The following is a 10,950-nucleotide window of genomic DNA, read 5'->3' as shown; positions in this document are numbered from 1 at the left end:
TTGCCACACTGTATTGATTCGAATATCTCGAGTCTCTAAACTGGATCACTGACGTGCTCAAAGAAGGAGTGACAGTCCAACGTTTCAAAATGGATGCGATGTTAAATAGCTTTCTCGGTTTTTCTGAGAGAAATCTTCTAAAACAAAGACAACGTAAGAACTCCTCCTAGACTGAAGAAAATGTCAAATTAAACATACGCGTGTGCATTACAACATTCTGTGGACACCTGTGAGGATGGGGATATGAGCGTATGACATAAAGATTATCGTTTAAATAAACTAATAAGTAATGATTTAACATTTCCGGGGAAACTGAGATCAGAGACGGAATGGGGAGTATTTTAGTTATTATTAGTATCATCATTATTCATCTATTTTTTTAGGGAAAAATAAAAAGAGAATATTTTTATGACTATTGGTGATTAAAAATGAAAATTAGGCCCCTTTGTAAACGTTTAAGGAAGAATTAAAATTAGAATTTCTTGTTTGAGTTTTCATTAGCCGTTTTTATATTAGAGGCGCATAATCCGTCCAGACGAATCATGCGTCTCTCATGTTATCCGTCTAGTGCAAAGACGGGACGAACTACACGACACGCACAATTCGTCTGGGACCAACTTGGGCAAACATTATTTCTGCGCCTGTTAAATTCATCTAGTATAAAGACGGGCACGAGAAGTATCATTCGCCTGAACGAGGTGACCAGTTTAGTGTGTCTTCGAAGACGCACTTAAGTGGATACTTCGTCCAGACGCATAATGCGTCTTGTGCCCGTCTTTACAGTAGACGAATTTAACAGCCGCAGAAAAAATATTTGCCCAAGTTCGTTCCAGATGAATTATGCGACTTTAGTATAAATCAAAGTGTCACTGTCGTCATTCGTGGATATGAAAGTTACCGCGATTGTTTAAAATTGGCAGGCTGAAGTTCTCTTTATGCATTAGCATTGATAGTTGGATAATTGTGTAACAGCACGGTGGGCTCTCATATGCAACTACATACCCAAAATAATGCATATATGTGAGATAATCCCCTTTGCTGGAATTCAACCCGGTGAAATAAGCTGTACCATGTGTTCAAAGTTCGTTGCACAGATGACAGGGTAATTTTGAATAAGGTGCGATTTTTGTTTCCAGGTCATATTGTTAATGTCATCAGGTTCAGCAAGTAGAGCAGATCCATGTAGTAATATTAACACTTTTTGTGCCAGTTATACATTCCTCCAACAAACCTTGCGAACAGTTATCACTATATTTGATACTGTTACTCTTAGAAACAGATGAACTGAACCATAACTGATCACAGCAAGTGCATATATATTCAAGACTGAATCACTTTTGACATGGAATGTCTAACAGAGTCGTCTTGACCTTGACAAATTTCAGTTTGGTTTAGCCTTGAGCTCTGCATAGCTTTCCTTTAATGGTTTTATGCTTTTCTGTTTCCTATTCCCTTGCTGCTTCAATATTTTCAGATCTGTTTTGGCGTTTTGCATTGTTTTTCTTTTCCCTGAACTCTTCAAGTGATTTTTTCTCTTCCGCTTGATAGATTCTCTCATATAAGCTTTTTTTGCCACTGCTTTGTAGAAATTATTACTGACACTCACATCATTTTTAGCCATCGTTAATTAATCAATTATTAGCAGGCTCTGAATAATTGTTGACATTGGTAACACCAATGATTTCATAACCTTAAATTCTTTCATTATAATAATCTAACTGAAGTGCTGAAACATAGTGTCTTCCATCTAGATGTCCAATGTTCACAGTAATTCCCTGTTGTCCGCTTATAGGACTGATAACAGTTACTGGTGCCCACCCCTCAATGGATTCACTTATATGTATAGTAACATATACTATATTGCAAACTGCTTGCACAATAAGTGCATCACACCACGTATGTTGCTGTGACAACAAACACAATTGCTCTGTAATGGGTCCAATTAATTTTTGACGGTTGTTTCTGATGGATTCAACTCCAGCAGCATGCAGATTCATGTGATAGGAAGGATCATGTATAACTGGTGGGCAACAGAAGAAAAGAAGCATGAACCATGTGAGGTACTATCTAGTGACTTCAATCCTTTTTGACCTAATCGAGCCTGCAACAGTGCTATAGAAGGATTTCTTAGTATTGTATGTGCTGTATGTGTACTCGTTCCATGAGCAACAGGGCCTGGGTTCGATTCAATGTCTCCTGATATCAATGGTTCTTCTCTTGATAGACAATAATTCTCATTTTGTTGGTTCAATTTTGTCGAATGCGTGGTAGCAGATTGATCGTGAATACGCAATAGAAATGACAAATCTTCTTTGTGTTTAGCAGTCCTGCGGATGATAAGATAAAAATGACGATTAGAATATCCTACTCTCGAAGATTGTTACGTCTGAGTTGCGATTTAGGTATAGAGATATAATATTTTCCAAAAGCAAGAGATAAACACTTTCTCAACTCAGACGAGCTCGGTGCGTCCTTATTTAAATAATGCACCATACACTTTCTAATTACCTTGTCTTTCTGAAACAAGCTCGTCGTTTTCTTGTAAGGAATTAATCCTGGAAGGTTCTCTGTCCCGGGGAGCATGTACTGCCTCAGCCCTTTCTCTATCCCAGGAGATTGGTACGGATTTCTCATCAGTTTTCGTTACATAATCAGAGACCGAGTCTTTCGACAGTCCTTCATTATGGTCCACCACACAAGTACTAGTGTCTGGAAGCATGGATTTTTTGGTTGCCTCACTGTTTTTCATGTCACGGATGTAGTTTAAGTTGTATTCATTTGTGGCTTTGATGACTCATAGCTTGCAAAACTTCGTGATAGCTTTGATAAACATTGGTATACTTTGATAGCTTCGATGTTACTCTCCAAATGGCAGTCACCTTCCACATGGAATTTATTTATCCCCCGTGAGCTTAGGGGATGAACAAGCACTGTCTTCTCACCATGTGTCTGTCGATTCCATTTCTACATGTATTAAAGTCTTCGCATTGGTCAGTGAATACTGCGAAAGGCGGTGCACAATTAATTGCACCAATCTGTACTTGCTCAGAATATTTTGCTTCACCTTCGAAGAAAGCCATTTCTTTAATTCTTCCGTTTCTTGCTTCTTAATGCAGCGGGAGGTGCTCAAACACTTAAGTATAAAAGCGACACACAGCAAAGGCGGCGCACAGGAAGTCACAGCTTTCTAAGCTGTTTTGTGATTATCCATCCTGATTGGCTTATTAGATCGAACTTCCGGTTACGCAGGAGTGACTCATTTGCACAAAGAACCTCACCAAAACTCGCGGATATATCCACGAGTAAAAAGGCCATTGAAATGAAAAGAGCGCATTATTTTTACCAGCGAAACGTTTCTGTGAAAATGCTGTCTGTCGAGTTGGTGTTTTCGAAAGAAACTGCCTATTATCTAGGTCCACTTGGTAATTCAAGGAGCCTTATCATATCTTAATTTGCCACAGGATGGTTATAGAGAAGCTTATTACACAGTACGATTGGTCGAGTCGAGTCCAATTTGGTCGGGACACGTACGTTAGGGGAACATTCAAATCATGACGTCACAGACACGTGACACTCTGCGGACCCCAGGTTGGGGTTTTTTGCGTCACCTCATAGGAAATTTGAATTGGGGGGTATTACAGAGACCCAAGCCCCTCATGACCAAAAAAAAAAAAAAAAAAAAAAGGATAGTTTCTTTCCGAATCAAACGGTTTAATAACTAGAACCATAAAGGTACTATTTGTACAAGAAGAATGAAAAAAGCATAAAATAATGTCATAGGCTCTTTGTCGCTCCCTGTTTGCCTCCCGATCCTTCGCTTGCCGTTGTTCTTGAACACTCCCCGTTCCCGCTGTAAATAAAGAGATAACAATGACCACGTGAATGAGAGAAAAAAGAAATAAAAAACGAGTTCCTAAGAGAAAAAGACCCACCTGAACTTGACGGCTGGCTGGCTGGCTAGACGAGCGCGATCTTGTGTAGGGAGATCTTTTGCAGTTTCAGACACCGACAAGTTTCCACTTGGCACCAGAAGCTGATGTTCCCGAGCACATTTTTTCGCCTGGCGATATCGGCAACGGTACTCATTGATTTGGGGTCGATGTCCGGCTGCATAGAGTTTCTTTGACTCCTGGATCTCTGCTCGATGTCGTTCGCGATATCGTTTCTTTTGAGCAAGAACTTTATCGCGGTTCGCCTGCTTCCATGCACGAACACGTTCACGCTTCCTTTGTTGTTTTGTGGTAGCGTCCATATTGGTGAAAAAAGAGAGACTCTCCAAAAGAAATATCTTTTAAAGAACGGTTCAAACGACATAGAGCTTTCTTTCTTCTCCAACAGAAAAACATAGGTTGCCAACTGCAGCGCTGCCACGTCATTTCGCGCCAAGAAAAAAACATGGTCCGAACCCTCCCGTCCCTGAGGTTGTCCTAGTTTTTCAACGTCATCGTGTACATGTGTCGAATCAGATGAATGAATCGTACGTAGCAGAAAGGAGACAGGAGACGGTCAAGCTCAGGGTTGCCGGTTCGAGATTGAATGATTGGATTTTCTCCTTTTTTTTCTACTAGTCATGGACGACACCATTTTTGTTTCTCCTGTCTTTTTTCAACCAATTTCATGGGTTCATCTACAAAGAATTCGTCTTGAATCTTGAGTACAAACCTCTCACAAAGTCAAGGTCAAGGAATCTTGAGTAGAGGTCTCTCTCAAGGTCAAGTTCAAAATCAAACTCAATCGCTTTACGTGGTTCGTTTGTTCAAACAAAATCAATGATGTTTTACGGACTGTTCGGAATGATTTTTTACAGCCAAAAAGGATGGGAAACATTTCAGACCATTTTAGAACATCCGCTGGAACATAAAATGAAAGTTCACGAGGAAGAGTATGCAAGTTGTTTTTTTGAGCACGTGCTCGGTTAAATGTCACTTCATGAACATCGCGCTAGATCATCAAATGAAAGCTCTTATGAATGAAAAAAATGTGTATCATTGGGACCTAAAAGTTCGGAAAGATGGGTTTAAAAAAGTCATGTATATATATATATATATATTTATTATTATTATTTTTTAACCAAATGCGAAAAAAAAATTGTGAAGGACACCCGCATTCTCCCAGGGAAGAAAAAAAAAAAAAACACAACGGAAAAAAGAGAGAAAATGCAAGCTCAACACAAGTTCTTTCTTTTCGTCACATATATTTACAAACGTTCTGAAACTATTTACAAGTTTAAATAAAACGTCTATAAACAACTATTAACAGCGAAAAAAAATGGTTTAAGAAAATTCCCTAAAAATTCACAGAGGAGTCTGGCAACCTCCTCGGGAAGGAAAAAAAGAACGGAAAAAAAGAGCATGCAAGCTCAGCACAAGTTGTAATCTTTTCGTTTCGTCCTATATATTTACAAGATTTCTAAAAAGTCTACAAAGCTAGTTACAAAAAAATATATATGTACAAGTTGAAAAAAACTATTTACAAGTTTACCTCCATCGAGGCAGGAACAAAACAACGAAGGCATATGCCGTACTAGTTATAAATTTTTCAATTCCCCATTTTTTGATATGTCCCGCATCTAGAGCACCGGAAAAGTCCGCTTTTGATTCTGGAGGGCGGATTGGTGGCCGGGACGACTGCGTGGGCTGCCATGAGGCAAATGCCTAGCTTTCTACGAGAAAAAAGAAAGAAAAAACATGAGTCTCCATGATGATCATCTTCAGATAAGGGTTGTAGGTAAAACTCACCAATCTCCTCCACCAGGGCTTTCATTTTCTCCCGGTGCTCCATCTTCTCTTTTAACTTTAAAATTTTCTCCTGCTGCTCTGGCGGCAACCACTCCCAATAGCTCTCCATATTGAAAATTTGGGTTTCTTGGACTCGAATGTGCTATTTTATAAACAATCAAACGCCACGTGGGATTGAGAACCCCCTATCTACCCTTAGTTTCAGAGGCCTTGGAGGACCAATTCGAGTCCTACTTTAAAAAAAAAAAAGAAGACACATAAAGGCCCGTCATAAAGAACTCACACATGAATGTCAAATGAAACACCGTTTCATGAGAACAACAGTGCGTGTTTTACATGCGTTCGGGACAAAATCGAAAGTGTCTATAGTGTGGTTGGGTGGACATCGGTCGTAGAGAGGTCCTGGGCGTCTGACTCGTGGAGTCCGTTCATGATGGATGTAGCAGGTATCGTGATCCAGCCCCCTTTGACCACGTATCCACTGTACAAAGTGATAACATTCCACTTGAGAGCAGTGAAGCTGTAAAGGGTGCTCGTGTTATCCGCAGGAACCTACAGAACTGAGACGCGGGAGATCATTGAATTTCGGGCAACCCAAAGGTTCCAAATCGATGTGAGGCATCCCCCAGCTAGTCAACCATCGCCGTTGGATCAAACTCCCTTGGTAAGCCACTAGAGACCGCTCCGAGGTCTTGTGTTGTTCGTACAGGTGTGGAGCATCCGTTTTTAACTCATGAGCCAGATGGTACAAACTATGTGGATAGTACGAGAGCCCGTGGATGTGGGTCGTACAGTAATACGCCGTTCGTCGATCTTTAGCTGAGAGATCAGGCCAAGGCACGGAAGGTTTGTAATGAATCGATTCCCTGTGTTGACCCGTCCAATCGCACCAACCAAGTTCCCTGGGAAGAAATTGGTCTCCCAGACAAAGTCCTTCTAGGTCGATCACTAGACATACTTTATCGAGAAGGTGGGTCCTCTTTGTTCATGGAGTCGGAGTCTTCTCCGGTGTCGTACGGGGGTCGGAGAGGGACTTTGAGGTCGTCGGCCCATTGGAAGAGGTAGTGACACTCATTGCAATTCAGATCGGGTTCCCAAGTCGCCAAAGCTTCGAGAGGCAATTGATCGTTTTCGTAGGCGCAACGAAAACACAACAAGCGCTCTAGCAGGACGTCCAAGCGACGATAGCACACTTCCAGTGTGGTATTACTCTTTTGTATTCCGATTGTTTTTGTATCGGAGTGGGACACCGAGATCGTCTGCTTTCTGAAGAAGGTAGCGAACAAATCGGCACTCACGACAATTTTGATGGAGAACCCAAGTCGTCAGCTGCAGGTCAATGAGCTCTGTTTCTTCGTCTTTGTCTTCTTTGCAGCACTCACACAAGAGACCGTCGAGCAACAAGTCTATACGTCTACAGCACCTCTCCAAACTCATGACAAACTGACTGTTCTCGCTGGCGCGACTCTTTATATACCCAAGGGTGTTGACGTGGACCGAAGTTGACGCTACTTTCTAAAGACCAATGACAGAGTGGCCGGAATGGGACTGACCTTGAACGTCCTTGACGCCACTCTGAGGAGCCAATGACAGGGCCGCCCGAATGTGGCACCATTTTTAAGAACCAATTACAGACCCTGGAATTTGACATCACGTACTGCCGTCCAACCATAAATACGCGAGACACACTTCATTCGTTGTCAGTTGTCTTGAGAAGAAGAAGAAGATGAGTATCTCTTGGAAGTACGGAGACCTGTCACCTGCTCGCTATCCGTTTCGAGAAGAGAAGGAGGGGAAGATGAAGAAACCAGCGAAACGTTCTCGTGCTAGCCAGAAACACGATGTCGTCCGCAAAGCGGCTGAACCCCCCGCCAAGAATATGAAGGACGCTAAGGAAATCCGCCGTCAAAAAGATGCGGAGCGGCGTAAGGAAAAGCGGGAAGAGAAAAAGAAGCGAGACGAAGCAGAGTTGACCAAAGCCACTGAAACCTTTGACGCTCTCGTCACCTCAGACCCCCCACCTACAGGGACGGTGGCGTGGACACTTCTCAGTGCGGAATTGAAAGAACTCTTAGAGTCAGTCCCTGATTTAGAGGACTTGCCCAGCTACGAAGAGATGATGGAACCCTTACTTCCTACACAAGGATCTGTAGTGGTAACCCCTGTGGTGGTGAAACCAGAACCTCAAGAACCGGCCGTCGTGACTCCTATGGAGCCACTACCTCAGTTAGAACCCGGCGCAGTTTTGGAACCCCTACCAGAACCATCCCCAGAGCCCAAGGTACCTTTGTGTCCGTTCCACGAGACTCCTTTAGGCGAGGACCAGACCCGAGGGGATCCGTCCTTCCGATACGTCTTTTGTAAAGAGTACGATGAGGTCTGTCCGTTTTGGGTGGTGAGTGTGGATCGAGCCTACGAATGGCAGGCTGAAGTACCACCACAACTCCATCACGACATCAAGAAAGGACCATGGCACTAATTTTGTGGGGAGAAAAGTAAAGTTGTACGAACGATGAAGCCTGATTCCCCTATTGTGCGTCGCTTTTTCTTGACGTGTCGCCAGAACATGCCCTGCCGGTTCTTCCAATGGTTGGACCGTGAATGGTCGGACTAGATCTTTCAGCACCGATGGCAAGGGGCCAGAAAGAATGGTTGGAAAGGAGAACGGGAGGAAAAAGCCAGTGGGTTGCTTGAAGTGAACGTTCCATTGGACCCTCATCAAGCCAGAAAAAAGCGAGAGGTGGAGAACGAAACGGTGGTGATCCAGGTGCCCAGCCTGCCGGACGACAAGTTGGAGGAGGAACTGGAGAAGTACGTGAGAAAGCGGCGATGAATGGCTCAACAGAAAAAGTGGATGAAACACGACGAGTTGCAGCAGAGGTGGTGCCGGCGATTAGAACGCACCCGCCCCATTACGCCTGAACTGTTGCATACTTGTTTTGAACAATTGAAAATGCTTGAGATGGAAATCGATCAGGTATAAATAAAAGCTTAAACCCTCAAATTTGTGTGTGTCATTATGTCGTGTGTCGAGTTTGGACGACGTGTGTTGAGAGCGGCCGTCGCTCATGTGACCAAACTCCCTTATCGTGAATTCGAACAAAGGGTTCGTTGGCACTTGTTGACTTGGCTCTGTAGGGAAACGACGAAGCTGCTTGGAGGCACACACGCATTGGATGGATTTCCTACCGACGAACCCATCGATACCCTAGCGGTGTCCGAAGTCATGAAAGAAGGGATTGACTATATGGACTGCTTGATGACGACACTCGGACCCGAACGTGCTTATACATGGTAAACCTCAAAAAGCATCATCCGCAGGACATCCCGACCATTCTGGAGTTGACGACGCATTGGCTCGTCACCAAAAGATGTCGAAACAGAAACGCCGCCGCCGTGTCGCCGTCACGCCCATCGTGAGTGCCTACACGGATCCTCAGACCACGGGTTCATTGGGTGGCGTGTATCGGTACGCTCAAGCTCAAGGATTGACGCAGAAGGAAGCCTGACGAGAATTGCAATGGATATTAGCCTAAACACTGCATCGCCCAGTTCGACGACGGTTCGAGACACTCCCGGTCTTGGTGTTTCACAAGGACGAACAATGGCAAGCCGATCTAGTGGAGATGCAACCGCTCAAACGATGGAATGGTGGGCATCGCTATCTCTTGACGGTCATCGACGTGTTGTCCAAATACGCTTGGGTGGTCCCCGTGAAGAACCAGAAAGGCACTGCGGTCACTCAAGCTTTTGAAAACGTGTTTCGACAAGGACAAAAACCTCAACGTTTACAGACGGACCTGGGCAAAGAGTTTTACAATGCTCCGTTTCGTCGGATGTTGGAACGAGAAGGGATCCAACACTTTTCGACGCACGGGGACGACAAAGCATCCATAGCGGAACGCTTCAATCGTACGTTGAAAGAATGCATGTATCGGTATTTTACCGCACGAAATACTCGAACGTACCTGAACGTGTTTCCTCAATTGTTAAACGGGTACAATCAGACCCGTCATCGAAGTGTTGGCATGGCCCCACGAGACGTCACCGATGACAACGATCGCGTTGTATGGACCAAACTGTATGGAAAACGTTTGAAACGACGCCCTCGACCTAAACTCAATGTGGGCGATCGTGTGCGTTTGAGTAAGAAACATCGTCCGTTCAAGAAAGGCTATCTCCCTGGTTGGACGGAAGAGGTCTTTATTGTGAGACGTGTGGTGGGAGGACCTGTGATTACTTATCAATTGAAAGAATGGGATGGCACGCCCTTGGAAGGGAGTTTTTACAAGCAAGATGTCCAAAAAGTCACCATACCAGACGACGCTTTGTTCCGAGTGGAAAAGATTTTACAACGACGTGGACACGCGGTAAAAGTCCGATGGTTGGGCTGGCCCCCAACATACGATAGTTGGGTCCCTCGTACCTCCTTGACGCATGTATAAAAAGAGATTTTTAGAAAATAAAAAATTAAAAAGATATGAACCATGTCGTGTTACGCTACCTTGTCGAGTCATGCGCAGAGAGCCGAGTTTCCTGACAATGGTCCCTCTGACGGACCACGGTTGCCTAAAGATCTCCTGTGGCAAGAGGACGACGGATGGGAAGTGGGATTGCCGGGCGCGTCGTTCCCTGCCATTCCACCACCACCACCACAAAAGGTGCACCCCGAGAACATCCTGGTCCACGAGGATTACGACAGCATCGGACATCCAGACGAATGGGATAAGAATGGATACCTGTGCACGTACTACTATACCATAGTGAATTCTGGAAAGATCTCACGGAATCTACGGGATGTGGTGATATTGTCAGAGATTACCCCTTCATCGACGGGCGTCGAGTTTCTAAAGAAGGTCGTCGACAAGATGGAACAGAAGATCGAAGAGAGTCTGAAAGCTGGGGCTACACTCTACATCGACGTCATGGAGAATTCGAAGACGACGCAGAAAAAAATGGGCGTGATGCTCCGCTGGGAAGGGGACGATCTGGTGTTGGACAATACGCATGTGTTCATTAGCGGCGTCCAATGGAAATATTTTGAATTCGTCTTCGAATTGGCTCAGCACATGGGTTGGTTGACGACCAATCCCGGTTTGGACCGGTTTACGCCGGGGCATTATCACCGAGGTCCCAATATGCTCTTGGTACCCATCGATGAAGAAGCACCCAAGGCAGACTACACCCAAGAGTCTTTTCGCGATAGGTCCAT

The sequence above is a fragment of the Montipora foliosa genome, chromosome 13, assembly GCF_036669935.1.
Source record: "Montipora foliosa isolate CH-2021 chromosome 13, ASM3666993v2, whole genome shotgun sequence".
Taxonomy (NCBI): domain Eukaryota; kingdom Metazoa; phylum Cnidaria; class Anthozoa; order Scleractinia; family Acroporidae; genus Montipora; species Montipora foliosa.
This window is presented reverse-complemented; position numbering follows the sequence as displayed.